The 23,657-nt window shown below is 40.2% G+C and overlaps 1 protein-coding gene across 5 annotated transcripts in view; it reads left to right on the forward strand.

Moving 5' to 3' along the window:
* The window catches only part of TMEM100 (transmembrane protein 100), a 28,051-nt gene that overhangs the window by 1,233 nt on the left and 3,161 nt on the right, over positions 1-23,657 (forward strand). Inside the window, exons 1-3 of one of the 5 annotated variants that reach the window (XM_070740473.1) lie at positions 7,950-8,024; positions 15,929-16,107; positions 16,479-16,646. The gene's annotated coding sequence lies outside the window, so the exon portion shown is untranslated. Of the gene's footprint in view, positions 1-7,947; positions 8,025-8,134; positions 8,225-10,607; positions 10,657-15,928; positions 16,108-16,478; positions 16,647-23,657 lie in introns of those variants that run through there. The other 4 variants (XM_070740474.1, XM_070740475.1, XM_070740476.1 and 1 more) reach the window with 4 other exon arrangements.

Consider the following 23,657-nt stretch of genomic DNA (forward strand, 5'->3'; position numbering starts at 1 on the left):
AATGTGATAATGCGGATGGTTGTTAATGAGGTTTTTTTTTAAGAGCTCATTTTACCAATTATATTGTTAGGGTTTATATACAGTAGATAAGTTGATTGCTGTAAGGAAAAATTACAATCTGCTCAGAGTTAATTAGAACAGTGTGGAGGTCTAAGCGAGTTCATTCTGTTTATTGTTTCAACCACAAGAGTATCAGTATGAACGTTAAGTAAAGACATAATTAACCAAAATTAAACTACCTCAGAATCTGCAGGAGTAACCAAAACATACAGGGCAATATCACTACATTAACTATAAAGTAAAAAGTTAAGAATTTCAAAAAAATCATTAATGGGTTTCATTACTTGAGCAAAGCTTGCCAGCTTCCATAATTTAATATAATTTAATTTAATTGATTTCTATGCCACCCAATCCCAATGGGACTCAAGGCGGCTTACAATAAATAGTACATACAATAAACAAGTCAAATAATTAGTAATAAGAATAGAAAAACCTATAATAAACCCTAAACTCACATATATGCAGAAACAGTTGCAAATCGGACTTGATGTTATATTCACAGCCCCCAGGCCTGCCGGCAAAGTCAGGTATTCACAGCTTTTTGGAAAGATAGCAGGGTGGGAACAATACAGACATTGGGGGAGGGGGGTAGTTGGTTCCATAACGTCAGGGCAGCCACAGAGAAGGCTCTCCCCGTGGGGCCCATCTAATATGATAATAATATAATAATAATACAGCCCCCCCATCTGAATTCATCAAATATTAAATGTTGACTGAACTGGACCAAAAAGCACCAGCTTAATCTAGTACAGTGGTTCTCAACCTGGCAGTCGAGACCCCTTTGGGGATCGAACGACCATTTCACATGGGTCACCTAAGATCATGGGATAAGATAAATTTCCCATGGTGTTTGTTAGAAACTAAACTTTCTATTCTGCCACCTTGGAATCTTTTTTACAATCCAATCAGGTGTTTACAGTGGGGGTGTCCCTCTGACCTTCCTACCAGTCAGCTTAAGGTTCTGTTGAAGAATTGGTGCTAGACTTATGGTTGGGGGTCATCACAACATGAGGAACTGTATTAAGAGGTCACAACATTAGAAAGGTTGAGAACCACTGGTCTAGTAGTTAAGGTGCCAAGCTAAAAGCCAGGAGACTGTGAGTTGTAGTCCCACCTTAGCTATAAAAGCCATTTGATAAGTCTGGGCTGGTCACTCTCCCTCAGCCCAACTCACCTCACAGGTTGTTGCTGGGAAAACAGGAGAAGGAAGGTGTATTGGATATGAATGCGTGATTGTAAAAATAATAAGGGGAGGAATACAAATAAGTAAATAAAATTAAATAACATAGTTTCCTCAATTTGCCGTGGACAGAAGTAGGGCAGTGCAATAAATAATATCAAATGTATAGTTTTATTTGAACACAGAAACATACAAGTGGTCAGTGATTGTCCAAGAGAGGAACCATTTACAATTACAATAATTTTAAGACCAATCCTCATATTTATGACCTTCACATGTCTGTGAATCAAAGGAAAGCTGAAGGAGTATGAAAAGCACAGCTGTGATTTCACCTAGTGATTACCCTACTTGATAACTAAGTTACTGTCCAAACTGCAATTACTAAATGAAGGCTATCCATATTATATGGTACTTTAAGAAACTTGTCAGTTGTTAAAACTATTCTTGTGAATATCTCGATAAGGAATGGCTCTGTTATGCACCTTAAATAGTAGTCATATTCAGTTGGTTATATTAATTTTATGACAAAGGACAATGTTGCTATAGTTGTCTCAATTTACAATCAAAATTGTGACCAGAATTTTGGGCATTGGGCAATATGGTCATTAAGTGAGATGCCCACATGATTGCTTCACTCAACAAATGCCATCCCAGTTCTTCTAATTGTGAGCACTGGGCAACCATAGGGGTTGTTAAGTGGACAGAATGAAAGAGTTGCTTGCCAAAGGACAGAGGGCAACACATCTCAGTGCACAGAAAGGAATTGCAGTGGTAGGAAATTCAGATCATAATAAAGAGCAGAGCTTCCTTTCTCCAGCCTGGCAGCTTCTCCAAGGACTTTCTGAAGAAGCCAGCACAGAAAATTGCAAATAACAATCACATGATCACAGGGTATTTGGCAATCAATCATAGGAGCAAATAGATTGCCAAATGTCTGAAATGTGACTGCAGGGGACAGTACTCGTAACTTCGAGGACAGGTCATAAGTATCTTTTTAAAACTCCATTGTAACTTCAGTTGTTACATGACCGGCCAGATGATCTGTTTGCAAAACCTAAGAACAATTCCTATGAAAACATCCAGAATCCTGTTTTTAAATGACAGATTATTGTAAGCATTATTTCTATTCAGAAAGACTTGATGAAGAGCTGAAGATATGCATATAATTGGTTAAAAACATAAAGCAACACTTGCAAGATGAAGTGGGAAATTTCATTTGCTTCAAAAGACATAACTTAACAAATTGTGAATCTGCTTAATCCAGTAATTAAAGCTTAATCTTATAATGAAACAAGTTAATTATTTTGGCTATAATTGGGTATGTGCCAGTTTCTGCATTCAAAAATGAAATATGTGTACCTCAAGATACCCCTAATATAACTATAATATAAGAGGTATGTTTTTCGGGGGAGTGGAATGAATTTCATAAGGGGCAGAAATTGTCCTTAGTGCCATTACATGCAGAAAACACCTAAACAGATTAGTAAAAATGACATAAGATTAAAACAATCCTTTTGGATAAAATCATTTAAAAAGGATTTGATTGTATACATTTAGGCAGAACACAAAGTAGCTTCCTTTTTCAGTGAGCCAATGGCATAGGAAATGTGAACGGAATATAACAAGGACATATTCAGAATGTTAATTTGAAATAACAAGTCATAAATGCAAGTTTCTATTTTCCATATATTCATAAGACTTTCCTTATTTGCATCTTAACTGTAATACTGACATTGCTTGCTTGCTTCATTCCTTCATTCCTTCCTTCATTCCTTCCTTTCTTTCTTATACTTATGAAACTGCCACATCTGATCTGAAATTTAAATTAGGACAGATCTTAGTCCTTTCCTCCTGGTCTCTATTCCAGAGTTATTCTCTTCTGTTTAGTAGAAGACTCAATTTGTTTCAGAGCAGGCTATCCCCAAAGTCCCCCAGGTACAACTATAAGTGCAGAGATAGTTATACAGGTGGGTCCTGGCTTTCCTTTGTGCTTCATCATGCAGCCTGCTCCCACACTCACACCTGTCATGGTGGACTAGCAGTAGTGACAGAGTGTGAAGAGTAAATGAGAGAGCCACTTTTCCACCAGCTGCTAGTTGGCAGAGTTCACTTAAAGGGTCATTGTGTGGAATATTTCACATCTGGTGGACAAAGTTGCCCATAATCACTCTACATTGGATTCCAGTTTTAAAGTGGAATCAATGGAGGTAGTGACAGCTATGTCTGTCAAAGAAGTTTTAAGCAGCATGCTGGCATAATGTTGAAGATGCTCTCATTCAGAAGGTTGAGAGTTCAAACTTACCAGTAGGTAGCAGCAAATGTTTCTTGGAATTCCACATAGGAGTCAGGAACAGCATCCGAGCAATAAACTCAGCTCCATTTAGTTGCCCTGTGTCTACCCTGAATTAAGGGATTAGAGGTTCCCAAAAAGGGGAAAAAAGTGTTTTTATAGTTTAGAATTAGAATTATAAGATACCTACATTGTACCCAGGATCTGTTAAGGAGAGCAACTTCTCATTCTTCTGGCAAGGAAAACCATCAAATGAGACTAGGGAATACAGGGTGGGCTTTGCGGTCAAACACCCTACTAGGATTCATCACTCCACCTGCCATAGGGAGGAAAAGGATTCTGTCCTTACAGTTCCACTCGCTAGAGAGGACCAGCCTTTCTTATTAGTGCATATGCACCAACTTTATCATCATCAGTAGACTCTAAAGACCAGCTTTACGATGATCTGAGTCCCTGAGAAAGAATCACTACTTATCCTTAGACATTTTAATGACAGAGTTGGTGCCGATCGGCTGTCCACTTCAACTCCTCAACATCATCAGGTCCTTTCATGAGGAAATGAAGGTCATGGTAGTTTTTGATTGCTTAACATCAGATTTATTTATTTTTATTTATTTGTTTGGATTTCTGTGCCGCCATTCTCCATGGACTCAGGGTAGCTTACAAAACAGGAATAATGTAAAATACAACATATGAGAAAACCCAAATATAAAATCTAATTTATTTGACATTCGAAGTGGAGTGAAAGAGGGCTGCATCCTTGTGCCAACTCTATTCAGGATCTTTGCTGTGATGCTGAAGCATGCTTTTGGAACTGTAACAGAGGGAGTCTTTACCTGGACCAGATCAGATGGAAAACTCTTTAGCCTCTCTAGATTGAGAGCAAAGTCTAAAGTCCAGCTGAAATAATAATGGGATTTCCTCTTCACTGACGATGCTGCCATTACTGCTCATTCTGCTGAAGACTTTCAACAACTCATTGACTATTTTAGCAAGGCCTGTCAAGATTTTGGATTAACAATCAGCCTGAAAAAAATGCAGGTCATGGTCAGGACGTGGATTCACCTCCCCATATTACAATCTTTGCAGAAGAATAGGAGGTTGTCCATGACTTTGTGTATAATAATAATAATAACAACAACAACAACAAAGTTGGAAGGGACCTTGGAGGTCTTCTAGTCCAACCCCCTGCTTAGACAGGAAACCCTACACTACTTCAGACAGATAGTTATCCAACATCTGCTTAAAAACTTCCAATGTTGGGGCATTCATGCTCAACCATCGCCGACACTCTAGATACTGAGCTGAATAAACATATTGGTAAAGCGGCCACCATATTAGACTCAGAGAGTATGGCTTAATAAGAAGCTGACAGAACATACAAAGATCCAGGTTTATAGAGCCTGTGCCCTGAGCACAATCTTGTATTGCAGTCTTGGATCCTTTATGCACAGCAAGAGAGAAAGTTCAATACCTTCCATGGGCACTGTCTCCAAAGTATCCTTGGCATCACCTGGCATGACAAAGTTCCAGATAGCACTATCTTGAAATGTGCTGGAATTTCTAGCATGTATACACTATTGAAACAGTAACGTCTTCACTGGCTTGGGCATATTGTGAGAATGGCTGATGGGCAGATTCCAAAAGATCTCTTGTATGGTGAACTAGTGCAGGGGAAGCACTGCAGAGGGAGACTGCAGCTGCAATATAAGGATATCTGTAAGAGAGATTTAAAGTCCTTGGGAATGGACATTAACAGCTGGGAAACCTTGACCTCTGATCATTCAGCTTGGAGGCTAAAGATGCAGCATGGCCTTCTCCATTTCGAGGAGACACTTGTTCAGCAGACTGAGGCAAAGAGGCAGTCCCAGAACCAGCGAAATCTGGGGGCCAGGCAGGGGACAGAATGGTTCTGTGCTCAGTGTGGAAGGGATTGCCACTCTCGGACTGGCCTTTTTAACCACACTAAATGCTAGGAACTCTTTCCAGAACATGATACCATTGTCTTTCAAGACTGAAGGTTGCCAATGATAGAATGATATATTGTACCTATGAATATGGGGATTACCAGTGGAGGGGCAGATTTTCATGTCAGCTGGCAAAAGGAACAGTAGATAGCATTTTTAAGTCAAAAATTTATTAGCAGTCAGATGTCCTTTGAATCATACTTTGGGATACTTTGTGCAACTGTTTGCTAACCTGTTGTGGAGTAAAACCTATTTTTTTAAAAGTTTTAATTAAACATCCTTTCAAAAACACAAAACTCTTTACACTGGCATTTTTTTAAAAAACTGGATCTTCAAAAGGTCTTTTATTTTGTTGACATTCTTACAAAGAACATCATAATTATGAACAGTTACACCCTGTCAGAATTGTTCATTCTCCAGGAAAAGAGCCCTTGTTTTCTTAATAAGAAGGAGGTACCAGTTTTATCGCATCTGGCAAATGGTGTCTTAAGAAATTGAAGATTTTTTCCTTATGTTCACATTCAGACCTTTTCATTCTGCCTTCTGGCCCCTGATGGGAGTATCCCACTCTGAACATCCTATGGCACTTACTGAAGAATAAACACCTCTCTTTCCAATTCTTTTGCAATGAGAAATTGCTTGGCAATTTCAGCAGACCCAAGTGACCATGATCCATTTTGCTCATGTTTCAGTCTAAGTCTTGCAAGTTTTTGGAATTAGTCTTTTTTGGATTCATTGCTTTAGTCTGAAAAATGCTAGATAAATATTTAGTGAAAAACCTGTTATTCTAAGAGTGCCACTATTCTTTAACATAATAAATGATCATATAAAGTTTTATAGTTTATGGACAGAAGGTTGCAGCATGGAAATGCCTAACCGATCTGTGATGTGTTTTCTGTTTAGGTACGTCTTTTTCAGATGTGTTTTCTGTTTAGGTATTTCTTTTTCATAAGGCTGATTCATTATTTCATCCTTGGCTACACCCCCAATTTGGGGAATATTTTATCTTTTTCAGTTAATAGCCACCATTTTGTAGATATTGAGAAAGTCATGTACTCACAGAAACCTCACAAAAGCTGTTTCACAACCTTACTGGCATTGTTCTCATTACATTTACTTCTTGGTGTCTTTGACTCAGTATGAACTCATGGCAATTGCCCAGACTCATTCCGGCTCTTTTACTGGTAAGATTTTCAGAAGGGATTTGCCTTTGCCTTCTTCTAGAGCTGAGACGGGTGGAGTGGCCAAAGTCACGTAACTGGCTTTGGGCCTGAGGCAATACATTGTTTCCTGGTTTCTAGCCGAGTGTGTTAGCCACCACACCAGACTAGCTATGTCTCATGAATACTTAGCCATTATTACTTCATGTTTATTCATTTAACCCAATTTCAAAACTTGCACATCATATTGAGCCTTCACCAACTACATGAATGGAACTTGTACAGTATGCTAAGCTAGAAATGGTTGAATAGTCCGTGTGACATATGCACATTTGTTGGGAATTAGAGAAATTAATATGATCAGTAGCATATTAAAATATGTAGAGCTCTTCATATGTACACCTCCCTTTTCTTCCAAAGAGTTGGAGATGTATTGATTCTTCTGCCCCCTTACTTTTTTTTTCATAGCACCCTTTTGAGGGTGGTAATTCTTTGAAATAATGACTGGTGCAAAGCTACAGTAAGTGAAGGATGGCCTAAGATATGGATGTTAGCAGAAGGGAAAAGAGGTGACAAGTAATGGCATATCCAGGGTGTGTGTGTGTGTGTGTGTGTGTGTGTGTGTGTGTGTGATACAAATTTTATAATTGAAACATTTACACAGTAACATATGCAGATTTTGAAATAACTGTGGCTGCAAATGTGATTTAGGACTTAGAAGTAGGAAATATGCATATGGCTCCCAATAATCTGTGCCATCCAACCAGTCAGTTTATTTTTCCCCTTTATAGCTAGGAAGCACGTATAGACAAGATGGATATCAACAGATGCACTATAACACCTGATAATTTTTTATAAAGCCGGAGTGTAAAATAATCATAGATGACCGTATAAAATAAAAGCAAATTATTGTCAATTTCTGAACAACTATTGTTTGCTCAAAGGTACATAATTACTCAGATATCCTGTAGTCATTGATTGATTGCAGGAGGAGACTGCTCCTTGTTTGTATAAGGACATAGTTTAGCCCATTTCGAAGTCTCCTGGAACCTTTCTCCAAACGAACAATTATTATTACATAGTTTCCCTGCTGTCGTCTTCTGTCATTAGCAAAAGATGAATCTGCTTCCCCAGAGGCTCCTTGGTGGTGATTTCGCTGAGACCACCCAGAATGAGTGAAGTTTCTCCCCCAGCAGCTTGTTCCCTCCAAGGACGCTTTTCATTTAATCTTGTGAAATTGACTCCGGTCCCTTGATTTTTTTTTTAAAAAGCTCTGGCTCAGCCGTTTGTTTACAGTCCCTAGCTTCCCCCCCTCTTCGGAGTGCTCTGGGGAAGTGTATGTTCAGTTCTGCGCTGATCGAGCGGAGGTAAGCTGCTCACACGGGTCGTTTTTTGGCTCCTGGGTTGGATTTAAAGGGAGAACTGGTGGAAACTTTTCCGGGCTTTTCCCTTCCCTTCCTAAATAAGCTTATCTTTAAACAGTAACTCCGGTTCACAGTTATGAGAGGGAACTAGAAGGGGGAAACTTCGGAAAACGACCGTAGAGCACCGGAGAACTTCAGGGGAGGTATATTAAATGCAATAGGGATTTTTAATGTGGGTTTTTTTCGTCGTCTTCTCAATAGCTTTAGGCAGTTCTTAAAAAAAAAAAAACAAATTTTAGAACGGATAAGTGCTTCCAGATAGTTTTTAACCGTTCCATTCGAACTTTCTTTAGGCTATATATTCCCCGACTTGGCACTATATGCTATGGCACTATAGCAATCGAAACTCTCCAATGACTGCGCTGCTTTCCTTCAACCTTAATATTCAAATAAATGCCTCGCAATCTATTTTATTCATGCATTTATTCGTCCGTTTGACTGCGGACCATGAGCGAAGGGGTTTGATTTACTACTCTGGCACCTTTCCTCGCTGCTAGATTTCCAAACCGCGTTGCCTTACATTATAGGATCTTAATTTTTACAATGGGACTTAAAGACAGGCATGTAAAAGTTTGGACCGCGCTACCGGAACTAGCTTTGGGAATCATGCTTATAGTATTTCAGTATGCAAGGAGAACTAAAACTAGATTACACAGATTCCCCTCCTCCCCCCACCCCGGAATACCTGGGGAAGGGTCAGAATAGTAATATGCAAAATATTATTTTTCTGTGGATTCTATTTTTCTTGAAGATTAGGTCTCTATAACCTTCTGAAATGCAACTGGATTTAGTGATGTAATTTGCATTTCAGTGTTACTTGACCATTCTGAAGTTGATGCTTGGACTATTGGAGGTGGTGTGTCATTCTGTACATATGCTAAGTCAAGTGTAGTTGGAAAATGTTTTTAAATGCAAGATGCACCTACATGAATGTTGAATTCATGCTGGATTGGAGAATGCAGCAATGCATCTCGGCACAAAAACTGAATTGTATGTCTATACAAGATGAAGTTACTAAAATTTGATTTCTTTTCTCATATTATTATGCTATCAAGGCTGCACAGTACATGATATTTTGGAAGTAAAACTTTTTCAATGGAACAGAGTTTATTTCTGAGTAAGAACATATAGCAGCTCCTTATAGTGACTAATAAATGCTATATTCAGCAAGTTTTTTCAGTCCTGGTTATCACCAATATTATTGTGTTTTATTTACTTTAAAGTATCCAGCCTTGAATATTCCTGGAAGTCATAACTTTCTTTTTAAACTTCTTTCCACAAAATGTCACAGTTAATACTTCACAGATCTTTTACTTTTTTTCAATTCTTCAACTAATCTGGAGCTATATTTCATCTGGGATTGAGATCTGATAAAATATTGTATAAACAAATCCCCCCCACCTGCTCTAACAACTTCTGCTAAACATCACTAAAGGTGACAAATGGATTGATACTAATCGGGATGTAAAAGTACCTGAAACATTTGCAATTTAGCTAAGTAAAGATAAGTAGGGATAGAGAAATAAAGAATAAAGGTTTACAAAAACAGACCAGAATTGTTTTCTCTGGCATGAAAGATCAAAGAGGGAAAGTTGTTTTTGCAAGAAGATACTTCCTCAGTACAGGCTCTGTTCCTAAACTTTCAATGTTTCAGAAATTGCAAGCCTTGTTCAACCAAAGAGGGGAAGAGCATTGGGATATGGAGAATTACACCTCTTTCAAGCTTGTGACAATCTTGATGTTGTCTCTTTCTATCCTTGAGCAGAAAAAGTTAGGAAATATTAAAATGAGGAATTCATGGCGAGAGGGATGGGGAAAAAGATGAAAAGATAATTTCCTAGTGTGATCCTGTGAAGTTTCTTTGGTTCATATCAGTGAGACTTTACTTCAGAATAATTATTAGTTTTAAGATTGCTTTATATAAAATGTGATCTTTATAAATGCATACAAACATGTGGATTAGTAAACTGATACAGTTAGGATAGAATAGGTGATACAGATGCAGAATCACAAGTATATCTATTCTGATCAGAATTAATGGCTTTAAAAAAATGATACTGGAGTTGATTGATTAGATGAGCAAGGTTTTCATTTTTTGCTTCTATGATTTAGATTTTTAAAAATACTTCTTGCAGACACGGGATCAGGCTTATGCAAAATCCTATTTAGTGATGCTGTGAATTAAACTCAGTGTTTTGGGTATTTGAATATGCTCTCTACCACAGAATAATAGCCCTCCTTCTCTTTAGTTTTCACAATGTGGTAAAAGCTGTCAAACTATTCAATATTTGGACCAACCTTCTGAATGTTCCATGGTAGTTGTGGGTGTGTACTTCAATACATTTTAGATCTATCTGACTTTCACTCCAATGTCCTCTGTACTGATGGAGTTTATATTATGCAGTAGTACTAAATCAGACATGACAGGGCAGATGTGCTTTTCTGTGCCCTCACCATAGGTTCAATTGACTGGCCCAAGAGTACAGTATTCAAGGAGCTTTGTAGCCAAGTGAGTGACTGTCTTGATGACTGTCCAGAAGCTGTTCAGAAGCTCTGCTATTTCAGCATTCTATGGGTACATCATAAATAATATGTACACAAATGCACCTCAGCTACTAAGACTTCTGGTCATGTATCCTTTATACTTGAGAATCAGTTTCTTATAAGTTGTCTTGGAATAAGCTGTAGATATTTCAGTTCTCCCTTAGACCTCTGCTGGATGTAGCTTGTCTCAGAGGTGATAAAAGCCATGTATGAATGTGAAGAGATAGAAAATTGTACATCCTTAGCTAGCCTATCCATTCTGTGCTTTTGTTTGAGTCAAGTTTGTCTTTGTGTTGATACTTTTAGGTTGTTGTAATATTAAGAAATCATTTTAACTGGAATTGCAGGATCATAAAATCAATTTGTTTAATTAAAATATTTGGCAGAAATATATCTCAGAGATAGAAAATAATGTAGGTAATAATGTATATAGAAACCCCTAAATAATTCAAGAAGTCTGGCATTAGATCCACATTCCCCTTACAGCAATTGCCACACAGCCACACTTAGCAATCTCCTCAGGTAAGAGTAGCCCACAAGTAGGAAATATATACCTTCCTCATTTGACTGATCCAGTCAGTTAGCTAGCAGGGACATTATAAATATGGAAGTATCATAACTGATACCCAAAAAGAGTTGATCCTTCAAAAAAGGGAAAGAGATTATCTTTTAGGGAGCTGTGATTTTATCTGCACTTCAGAAGCATAAATGCCGTACCTTTAAATCTGACCTGTGGAAAAGCTATTGGCAGAACATGCACTTAATCTGGAATTTGCTGAACATGTCTAGTCTAAATTTCATCTATCTTTCAATTCTGTTAAAATATCAGAACTTTATGACAGGTCAGTTAATATGTCTGTTTAGCTCATGATTGGGGTTTGTTTTGTTTTTTTTAAAGTTCAGAAAGTTTTGGAAAAAAGTGATCTTTCAGGTAACTTCTTTGCCTAATCCTTGAAATATGAAAGAGAATTTAGGATAATTAGTGTGTAAAGCTGCAATCTATGCATCCTTAAGGAGCCAAGAGCTCTAAAAGGTTTTGTAAATCTGAATTCCCTTCTACTAAACTGAATGTGAATTTTGTGTGTGAGAAAGAGAGCAAGAGAGAGAGCACACAACAGAATTTTAAACTATTTAATGACTCCTAAACAGAAAGCAAATTATGGGATGAGGACCACCCCCACCACCCACGAATTATAATCTTCAAAATAACATGTGCATTTCATTTTCTATACTGCTACTGAAGATGTCTTTCTGTCATATAGCAACCAACGATGGGTTAACATTGTCCAGATGTATGCACTATATTTCCCATCACTATAAACCAGGAGCTACCCTAGCTGCAAAGTATGAGTTATACTCTGATGCATCTGAAAATACCAATTGGAGTCACATTGCTTTTGAAAGTTCAGCCTTGTGCTCTTATAAACCACGTTGCAAAAGAAAATCTTTCAATGTTACTATTCAAGGCTGTGTTTTTGAATACATCATTGACAATTACCGTGAGAATATCTGTCATCAGAAAACAGGATCAGCCCAGCGTGGTATTTTGATCCAATGAGAGTAGTATGTAGACAGTTATCCCTCTATCTGTTCCTCACATTTCTTGCTAGCCTGGGGAAGCTTCATTTCTGAAGCTTTGGCCTGCAATGTTGAACTGGCCAAAGTGTCCTCTAGAGCCTTTCAGGCAGAGGAAAGGAATGTTGAGTAAGCTTAGTAGCAGATCTTTTGCAGGTTCAGAAGGTTAACCTGACTGCCTTGTGGTTTCACAGCTGTTGCTCTAGCTGACGCTGCTTTGGCTCTTCCTTGCTTAGGGAAATCATGGAAAGTGTCAGTTTGGGATGTAGCTGTTAGAAATGCAGGTGTTCAAGAAAGTTTCTCATTTTAAATGGGATCTGCTTGAAAGATAGTAGTAGAGAGGAGGGTTGTCCTTTTTTCCCTCTTCTACACACTGAAACTGACAAGATCTTGCTTTCAAGACTGGGCAGGACAACCATTTGTCTCCATACCTGAAGCAACAAGCTGATTTATTTTTATTTTTTATTTGTTTATTTTGTCAAACAATTATAGGGTGATAATTTGTACAAATAAAACATTAGATAAGTGATGATAAAAAGTAACAAAAAAAGGGACGGTAGGCACAGTGGTGCGCTTATGTACGCCCCTTACAGACCTCTTAGAAAGGGGGAGAGATCAATTGTAGATAGTCTAAGGTTAAAGGTTTGGGGGTTAGGAGTAGAAACCACAGAATCAGGTAGTGCATTCCAGGCGATGATTACTCTGTTGCTGAAGTCGTATTTTTTACAGTCAAGTTTGGAGCAGTTGACATTTAGTTTAAATCGATTTCGTGCTCATGTGTTGTTGCGGTTGAAGGTGAAGTAGTCGTTAACAGGTAGGACATTTTGGTATATGATTTTATGAACTATAATTAAGTCGGAATGGAGACGACGGAGTTGTAAGTTGTCTAAACCAAAAATTTCAAGTCTGGCGGAGTAAGGTATTTTGTTGTGAGAATGAAGGACTCTTGTGAAATATTTCTGGACTCTCTCAATTGTGTTGATGTCAGATATGCAATGTGGGTTCCATACAGCCGAGCTGTATTCTAGGATTGGTCTGACAAATGTTTTGTAAGCTCTTGTTAGCAGTTCAAAATTACCAGAGAAGAAGCTGCGAAGGATTAGGTTAACAACTCTTAAAGCTTTTTTGGCAATATTGTTGCAGTGGGCTCTAGGACTTAGGTCATTGGATATGAGTACTCCAAGGTCTTTGACAGATTGAGAGTTTTCAATAAATTCAATTCCTCCAAGTTTATATGTAATATTCTGATTCTTTTTACCAATGTGTAAGTCAGAGCATTTAGTGGTGGAGATTTGAAGTTGCCAGGTTTTAGACCATTCTGCTAAATGGTCAAGGTCTTTTTGAAGGGTAGCAGCATTATCAGTAGTATTAAATAGTTTGACATCATCTGCAAAGAGAATGCAATTGCTAGTGATGCAATTGCAAAGATCATTTATGTATAGTATAAGTCCTAAAACACTACCTTGAGGGACACCACTGTTAACAGGAGCAGGAAGAGAAGTGGCACTTCCTATTTTGACCACTTGTTGTCTGTTAGATAGGAATGCTGTTAACCAATTGTGTAGTAGTCCAGAGATGCCATAGGATTTGAGTTTCAGAAGAAGTTTGTCGTGGACAACTGAGTCAAAGGCTTTGCAAAAGTCGATATACAGTGATCCCTCGATTAGCACGGTCTCGATTAGTGCGAAACGCTACAACACGGTTTTTCAAAAAATATTAATTAAAAAATACTCCACGGTTTTTTTGCTATACCACGGTTTTTCCCACCCGATGACATCATACGTCATCACCAAGAGTCACTTCTCTGTCTCTTTCTCTTTCTTTCCTGTCATTCTCTGCTTCAATCATTTTCTTATTTCTCTTTTTTTCTCCACTTTTTTCTATCATTTCTCTCTCTCTTTCTCTCCCTGTTGCCGGCGTGGTATATGAGAGAGAAAGAGAGAGGCAGAGGTCGGGCGCATTACCGGGAGGTGGAGGCGGCGTGGGGACGCTGGGTGCCGGGGACACCGAGGAGGGGGTGGACGTGGCCTCTCAGCTGCAGAGCCGAACAAGGGCGGAGGCAACGGCGGAGTCCGGCGCTGGGGCCATGCGGGGCCGCTCATCCAGGGGGGCGTGGACTGGCAAGTCGCCCTCCTTTCTCTCTCTTTCTCTCTCTTATACCACACCGGTAACAGAGAGAGAAAGAGAGAGAGCGGAGGGCACCTTGCCGGTCCACGCCCCCCTAGATGAGCGGCTCCGCATGGCCCCAGCGCCGCCCAGGCAAAGGGGAAACCCCAAGATCGCTTGCCGCTTGCCGTATTGCAGCGAAGGAGGCGAAGCAAGGCTCCAAGCTGCAATACGGCAAGCGGCAAGCGATCTTGGGGTTTCCCCTTTGCCTGGGCGGCGGGAAGACCAAGGGAAGGTTCCTTCAGCCGCCCAACACCTGATCCGCTCCGCAGCGCGGCAGCAGCGAGGAGCCGAAGATGGGGTTTCCCCTTTGCCTGGGCAACGGGGAAACCCCATCTTCGGCTCCTCGCTGCGGAGCAGATCAGCTGTTGGGCGGCCGAAGGAACCTTCCCTTGGTCTTCCCCGCCGCCCACACGCAAACTCCACCATCTGCGCATGTGCGGCCATGAAAAAAATGGCGCGCATGCGCAGATGGTGTTTTTACTTCCGCACCACTATAACGCGGAAATCGATTAGCGCGGGAGGTCTTGGAATGTAACCCCCGCGCTAATCGAGGGATCACTGTACATCACATCAATTGGATTACCTTGGTCAAGTTGAGTGGTCCAAATGTTTTTACAGTGTAAGAATTGTAGATTACAGGATAATTTTTTTCTGAAACCAAATTGTTTATTGGAAAGTAGGTTATTAGCTTCAAGGTGGAGTGTAATGGACTGGTTTATGATTGATTCCATAACTTTGCAGGTGACACAACACAAAGAAATAGGTCTGTAATTTTCAACGTTGCCTGGATCACCTTTTTTGAAGATAGGGATGACTATGGCAAGTGACCATAATGTGGGTAGGGAGCTAGTACTGAAAGATTTATTAAAAATTATGATCAGAGGTTCAGCCAAGGTGGAGGAGAGCTTTTTTAAGAAGTATGCACATAGTCCATCTGGTCCAATGGATAAAGATGGTTTTAGGTTTTGTAATGTCTTTCTAACATTATCTTCTGTAAAATCAGTTTGTGTAAGATTGTTGAGGTTATTTGTGGTGTGATTAGGAAATGTTGGACATGAGCCATTGTTGTTAACAAAGACTGATCTGAAGAAGGTGTTAAAGAGGTTGGCTTTGTCTGATTCATCATTATGGTCTATGTTGTTTGGTCCTTTAAGGGGTGGGATGGGTCTAGAGTCTTTGAGTTTATTGTTAACAAAGTTGTAGAAGGCACGAGTAGACTTTGTCCGTAGAAGGTTTTCTTCTTGGATGATGTGATAATTGGTACATTCACACAAATTTAGCAAGCTAAGAATAAGCAATGAGGGACACAGATCTTTCTAACCTCACCTTAGCCTAAGGTAGCATGGAAGAACAGGCTGACAGGCTGAGAAATTGGCATCCTGCTCCTCAGCTTCTCTCACCTGAAGTAGTTATTCATTTTCCTTAAGGACAGGGCTGTATATAGGTAGGGTCTACTTCACACAGAGAAATGCAAGTGTTTTATTTTGAATGCTGTACAAAGAGAAGCTGCTCAAGTGATTTGTGTTTCCTGTTCCCTCTGGATCGCTGTCATATTCAAGGCCTCTCTGGTCAGATGAGCCAGGCTGAAAAAAATTCTTTGGAGCAGTTGATGAGGAACAAACAAGGATGAAGTTACCAGATCAAATGGCATAAATAATGGAGCTTCTAGAGCTCTGGTGTCTATTCTGTGGAATTCTAATCTGGTGGGCTGAATGATGTTGAACTCTTCCAAAGAAAGGTAATTCCCATGAAAAGAAAAATAACTGGTAGTGTTTACTTCCTGATTTTAAAAAATCTTTTAACAGCAGGATTGAATTAACAAAAATTCCTCATAACTGGTTGTGTTATTGTTTTTAATTTGATTGAAGTATGTGCTTTGTCATATATTGCACTACCTTAAGAGCTGTTAGCTATAGTCTGACTAATACATTTTGCATTGCATACCTTATTTAATAAACAGAAATCCTGAATATTGTGTATGTGTGTGTGTGTACACATTTATATAGGTAGATAGATAAGTTTATGCTGTTGCTTATATTGAATATTTCTACCATTTATGTTAACTTCACTCTTTTGCAGTTATTATTCTATCCAATTTCTTTTCTCTAGGTCCCATTATAGAGCATCTGGTTTTCACAAGAAAAAACAGCTCAAAGGGTTAAAAGCCCTCAATTTATGCTGTTCATCAACTGATTTGAAGAATAAAAGATTGATTTTTGGAATAAACCTTCACAGTTGCTTGCCAAAATAAGCCATGATAAACGTTTTACAGAAGAGGTAGGTGGAAGCTGGCTCTTGCTTGTGTGCATGAACAATAATAAATCATTATCATCTTAGATCAGTAATAAAAACGCACCAGTATAACTCAACATCTGAAGAAATAAATACAAATGTATCATTCTATAGGCTTTTAAAACATATTTATTAAGATGAACAATCTATCCTCTATACAGTGGTACCTCTACTTAAGAACTTAATTCATTCTGTGACCAGCTTCTTAAGTAGAAAAAAAATAATTAGAAACAATTTTTCCCATAGGAATCAATGTAAAAGCAACTAATGTGTGCAAACCCATTAGGAAAGAAATAAAAGCTCGGAATTTGGGTGGGAGGAGGAGGAGGAAGAAGAGGAGGGAGACAGTCGCTGCCGAAGGAAGAAGGTGAGGTGAGGGAAATCAAAAAAATCCAAAACTTTAAGGCTTAAAAAAAAGGGACTGTGAGGCATCGAGGACGAGCACGCACCTCCCATATACCCGGTGCAAGGCTGCCTCCCACACACCGCGCCAAAGAGAGAAACCCAGGCGGGCGAGAGAGGGGAACCTTCTGCTCCTTTGACCAAAAGGCGGCGGCTGCTGCTACCTGCTTCCTCTTCCTTCCCATGCTGAAGGGGTCCCCTCTCCACTTGCTCGCTCGCTTTGTAGCTGGAGCCTTTCCTTCACTGTGGTGACTCCTCGGTTTGGCTGAAGCTGAGTTGATCCAGCCGGGGCGAAAGGCCCCTTTTGCCTTTCCACACCTAGACGCACCAGGAGGCAACCTTGCACTGGGTGTATGGGAGGCAACACGAGAGAGTCACCACAGCGAAGTGGTTTATTCTCTCTCCCAAGCGGCCAGAGAAAGGAAAACTCTCAGTTTGCTCTGGACTGCCCAGAGCGAAGGAAGCGTTTCTTTTCTTTGGGCGCTGGCAGAGGTTTATTCCCTCTCCAAGCACCCAGAGAAAGAGAGATGCTTCATTCGCTCTGGACTGCCAAAGCCTCCTTAAGTGCCATCAAAAGTCTCCTCTGTCAATCCAGAAAAGCCTGAGATTAAAGGGGGAATGGCAGGAAACTGGCTGGGCCTTCAAATTTCCTGGGAAATTTTTCTGGGCTCGGTTCTTAAGTAGAAAATGGTTCTTAAGAAGAGGCAAAAAAATCTTGAACACGCGGTTCTTAAGTAGAGGCATTCTTAGGTAGAGGTACCACTGTACAGTAGTACCTCAAGATACGAACTTAATTGGTTCCAGGGGGAGGTTCGTAAGATGAAAGGTTCGTAAGACGAAACATTGTTTCCCATAGGAAACAATGTAAAGTCAATTAATCCGTGCAACAACAAAAAAACCCCGCAAAAAAAACGCTGCCGCCCGGCTGTCACCTTTTAAAACAGCCGGGGGGGGGCTTCCCAGCAGCAGCCCGAACTCGGAAGTTTGGCAAAATTTCAGGGTTCGGGAGGCTGCTGGGAAGCCCCGCAGCCGGCTGTCACCTTTTAAAACAGCCGGGCATGGCGGTGACGGCGGCGGTGCTGCTGCTCCAGTCGCCCGATTGTCTCCTGCCTCCCGCGCCCTTCGCTTTGGAAATGGACCCCGGCGGGACTCGGGAGGAAAAGTGGGAAGGGGCGCCAGGGAGGAGACCCTTCTCTGTGGGGATGCTGGTCCAGTCACCCGCCTGCCCACGAGAAGCGGGTTGCAGTTTTCCCCACACACCGATGAAGGTTGGGGAGAGCGGGAGCCCCGGATCCGCCCCCTCCCCAACCCATTTCACTTTTTAAACAATGCCAGGGAAGGGACGTCCCCTTCTTCTTCGCCCGCAGCCTGGAGAGGGAAAGGGCTGCCGCGGGGCTGAGCGGGCGGGGTCCGGAGAACAATGCCTGGTGCCGCGCTCCGATGCCCGAGCTCCTTTCGCCTGCGGCTCCCAGCCCACCGCCTCGCTGGTTGGCTTCTCCTCCTGCTCAGCCTCGCCTCGGCCTTTGTGCGCGGATCCTCCGCCGGAGCTCTGCCGCGTGCGCCCCTTCGCAGCCCCCTCGCTCCTTGCCCCCTGGGCTTGGGGAGGGGGCGGATCCGGGGTTCCCGCTCTCCCCAACCTTCATCGGTGTGCGGGGAAAACCGCAACCCGCTTCTCGTGGGCGGGCGGGTGACTGGACCAGCATCCCCATGGAGAAGGGTCTCCTCCCTGGCCCCTCCCTGGCCCCTTCCCACTTTTCCTCCCGAGTCCCACCGGGGTCCATTTCCAAAGCGAAGGGCGCGGGAGGCAGGAGACAATCGGGTGACCGGAGCAGCAGCACCGCCGCCGTCACCGCCATGCCGAGCTCGGCTTCCCTGGCTGCTGGAGACGCAGAGATTTGCCCCTCATCCCGCGTTCGGAGGCTGCTGGGAAGCCGCGCGGCTGTTTTAAAAGGTGACAGCCGGACTGGGGGGCTTCCCAGCAACCCCCCGAACCCCGAACCCGGAAGTTCGGCTAAAGTTCGGGGTTTGGGAGGTTGCTAGGAAGTCCCCCACCTTTTAAAACAGCCGTGCGGCTTTCCAGGAGCCTCCCGAAGCCGAACGCCAAACCCGAACTTCCGCGTTTGGCGTTCGGAGGCTCGTGGAAAGCTGCGCGGCTGTTTTAAAAGGTGACCGCTGGGCTGGGGGGCTTCCCAGCACCCTCCCGAACCCCGAACCTTTGCCGAACTTCCGAGTTCGGGGTTGGGGGGGTGCTGGGAAGCCCCCCAGCCCGGCAGTCACCTTTTAAAACAGCCGGGCGGCTTCCCAAGAGCCTCCGAACGCCGAACCCAGAAGTTCAGGTTTGGCATTCGTAACTCGAAAAAAGTTCGTAAGAAGAGGCAATTTTTTTCTGAACCCCGGGTTCGTATCACCAGTTGTTCGTAAGACGAGGGGTTCGTATCTTGAGGTACCACTGTATTTCTTATTCATTTACGTTATAGTACAATATTTGATTTGTACAACCCTAACTTGTATTCTATCACAAGGAAATTTTCGTTCTTTGGATTTGAAGAAATTTTGATATTAGAGGGTTGTTCACACTTGCCCCGTGGAAGAGGGAAAATATACAACCATGCATTTGCAAAAAACGGAAAGGAAGAATGCATTATAAGTCATATTTGAAGAATGAAACAGTGACACTCCAATGCGTATTTTATCTTGATTTTTTCACTATCAATTGTTAAACATCTTTCTGGAGAGAAATAACTTTTGCTCAGAAAACCTTGCAGAACATGACATACATTGATGATGTTAAACAGATAATAAGTTAATAAAAATATTGAAGCTCTCTGATTAAGGATATTTTTAGTTTTCTCAACTGAAGAAGTGACAGTAGTGTTGCCATGGATAGTAAAGATTATATGGTATAATAGCTTAACTCAAGGTGTTTTTTGTGGTATGCAACAGACATATGACACTTCCACTTTAATTAAACCAGATCTGTCATAAAAGGATATCCAAGAGATTATCCAATTGACAACCAAGCCTGTAATCTCTAGGTTTGTTTTTAGGTTAACCTCATAGCCTATATTGCTCACTTTGAGAGTTGACTAGTTTCATTTTTTCTTCTTTAGAAAGCAAAATGTTATTCATTTTTATTTGCTTTTTAAAAGATGAGATATACAGAAACTTATTTGGCAAAGATATTGAAGAGCTACTACCAGAATAGATGGATAAACTGGGATAGATGGATAATTTATAACTCAGCCTCAACTCATGTAGGAGTTCATGTGTTAGACTTGATGTTTGGAACAAATGTAATATATAAGTGTTAACATTTCCATTTAATGTAGTTAGACGACACTAATTGCTATGAATCTGAACAATACTACCAAACAAGAGGATACACTCATTTAATTGGCCTGGCCCAAGAACATAATGGATCCACTTGGTTTCCAAAGAATGTTTGAGGCAGAGATTTCTAAACATTGATGGGTCTTGGTGCTGAAGTGTTGTTCTCCAGCTGGTAATACTGGTAAGCCAGCTGCAGCTTTGCATAGAATTGCACCTAGGTGTCCCTGAACACCAGTTCATGAAAACTCCTTCGCAGTATTGGCTCTGACCCTTGTAGTTTGGGTGTCTGTCTGCTTGGTGAAAATCTCCAAGGAGCTATCAAGTGACTAGGCCTAGGTAGTGGTTAATACACCCTTGAGAGAGGCAGTAATATCCCCTGTCTTTAGAAAGGTGGTAGCATACATTTTTAAGAAGCTATCACTTAATCTAGCTGTTTTGGATAACTGCTGTCCAGTCTCTAACATTCTCGTTTTAGGGAACGATTTTGATAAAGTTGAGGAATAGTGGAGGAAATAGATTGTCTACATGCTTTTTCAGGCCTGTAAATGAGTCTTATAGTGGAAGTGTGACTCTCGCAGTCTTGTTGTACCTTTATATGGCTTTTGAGACCTCTGTTTATTGTAGCCTGACTTCAAGAATTAGGCGTAGGGGACATTAGTTTACTGTAATTTTCCTCCTTCCTGAAGAGGACTTTTCAGTCAGTCATCTTGATACTTTACTGCTCCCATTTAATATCTATATGAAGCTCCTATGGAGGATATTCATTGGCATGGAGTTACATATCAGTACGTATGCTGATGATGCTTATCTTGACATTGGGCTGAACAAGAAGTCTTGTCCTAGTTCTTGAAAGTTAATTAGGATCTGATGAAGAAAGCTCAATCCTGACAAAACAAAGTAGAAATGGACATGGAAAATTTCCAGTACCGAAGACATTCCATCTTTGGTTGTACTTCCTTTTTTAGAACTGGTTTATAATCTGGCAGTCCCTCTGGACTTCCAGTTTCTGACAAAGAGCCAATGGCAAATGTGATCAGGTTACATCTGGTATGCCAGATGATCTCAAGACTGGCAGACATTATTCTGGATTACTTATACTGTAGCCGCTTATTACCAAATTATTGCAATATGTTTGAGGCTTCCATTGAAGAGCATCTAGAAGCTCAGACTGATTCAGAATGCATTGACAGCATTGGCTTGAATAATGGACAACGCCTTACATTTCACCCAAGTAACCCTTCTATTTTAAGAGTTGTACTAGGTGTTTGTTCTTTTCCAGATATTATTCAGTATCATCTTTAAAGTCCTCCATGGCTTAGAGTTGATTATTTACGGGATTGTCTTCTTTTATTGTCTTCTTGCATGTTTCTATATTTATTCTGTGAGCCGCCCCGAGTTTTTGGAGAAGAGCGGCATACAAATCTAAATAATAATAATAATAATAATAATAATAATAATAATAATAATATCCTTTTGAGATACTTGGACAAATATTATAATTTAAACTTTTCGTTGGCATTCTTATTGTTTTGTTATGATTGAGAAAATAGTTGTCTTACAACTGAGAAAATAACTGTAGAATGAAAATAATCTGATTAAAAATCAGTATTCAATTTTTGATGGCCATGGTGTGTGCGTGCGTGTGTAAGTACAGTAAACGAGTTTATTCATAAGAGAGCAAATATTCTAAACTAAAATGACTTCCAGAATATTAAATAAAAATCAACAAACCTTGTTATGTGATTTTTACTTTACTAATGATGGCTTCAATGGGGAAGTGGAGAGCCAATCTGATGAAATGATAAAGATAATAATAATAATAATAATAATAATAATAATAATAATAATAATAATAATGTATTAGATTTGTATGTCGCCCTTCTCCGTAGACTTGGGGCGGCCTGGAAACAGAAGAGTGTGAGATCTCCTTTGAACATGAAACTAATTGGGTAACTGAGCTAGTTCTTCTCTTGGCCCAACCCATATCTCCAACTTATTGTGGAGAAAATAGGAATTGGGAAAATTAGATACATTTGCAGCCTTAAATTAACTAAATATAAAGATGGGATAAAAATCTGAGAATAGTAGCAAAATAGACATTTAGCAGTGTATAGCATTACAGTAGCATCTCTATAGTCCAGCTGTGCTAGAATAATTCGTGTTCAGTTACTCTCCAATAACGGAAATGAATATTTCATTAAAATATTTTTATGCTAAGATTATTTCTAATTAGGGTATAAATAAAGGTGTTGGTCTGACAGGGTATTTGATTCTTCTATTTTAAATTGGAAATAATTTTCTCCCTCTTCTTACCTCTTTTCCACTGAGTTTTTCAGGCTGGCCAGGGAAAGTCCCAGTGCTTTGTAAAAGCAAGAATTAGCAAGTGTTGTAAACATTAATGCTCCCTGCTTTTCTTCTATCTGGAAGGAAATGACTGTTTGCAAATGACTGGGAGAAGGCTGTACATACAAACAGTAGGGGATCAGTTTGCCTTGTGTGAGCTGTGCGGTCTAGTAGCCTGAAAAAACACAAATAATTTTCTACTTTCTTGTTGTATTGCTAGAAACTGCCTTAAGGTTTGAAAAGCCTCTGAGTAAAAGTTTTCAATAAGTAAAAGATACCTGCAAAGTATATGGTAGTTCTATTGAGGCACTGACCTGAATAAGTTAAAACTTGACAGTTCTACAGCAACTCTTTTTCTCCTTGATTACAGTGGGATCAGTAAAAACAAAAACAAATGTTATATGATGATCACAAATCAACCCATATTTCTTTAACTGTTTCAAACCCAGTCTGAATCAGAAACTTCAGGGTCAATAAAACAATTCCATAACAATCACTACAAAAGAACATAATGCTATTATTTTCCTAGTATGTCCTATTAAAAATTGAATAAATTGTATAATTTATAATTTAATTTATAAAATTATATTTGGATCATTAAATTTATATTTGGATCATCACAGCTAACCAAGCCCTTTCCAACAGTCCTACATAATATATAATACAGTATAAGTTAAAAAAAGAAGAGCAATGTCCAGCAGAAATGGTCTACCATTGTTTATGGAGAAAAAAAGATATTCAGCAAAGATCCTTCCTTTCACCTGCTGTCTGATATATTGTGTAATTAAAGACACCAAAGTTTGCATCTTCTTATTCTGCATGCAAAATATTTTATAGATGTGCAAGCTGGAACTAACCCTGTAGAAGAAATTGCTGGTCTTGATCTTTCTTTTTTCGTTTTGTATCTTTCAATATAATGAT

This window comes from Erythrolamprus reginae, chromosome 2 (assembly GCF_031021105.1).
Source record: "Erythrolamprus reginae isolate rEryReg1 chromosome 2, rEryReg1.hap1, whole genome shotgun sequence".
NCBI lineage: Eukaryota > Metazoa > Chordata > Lepidosauria > Squamata > Dipsadidae > Erythrolamprus > Erythrolamprus reginae.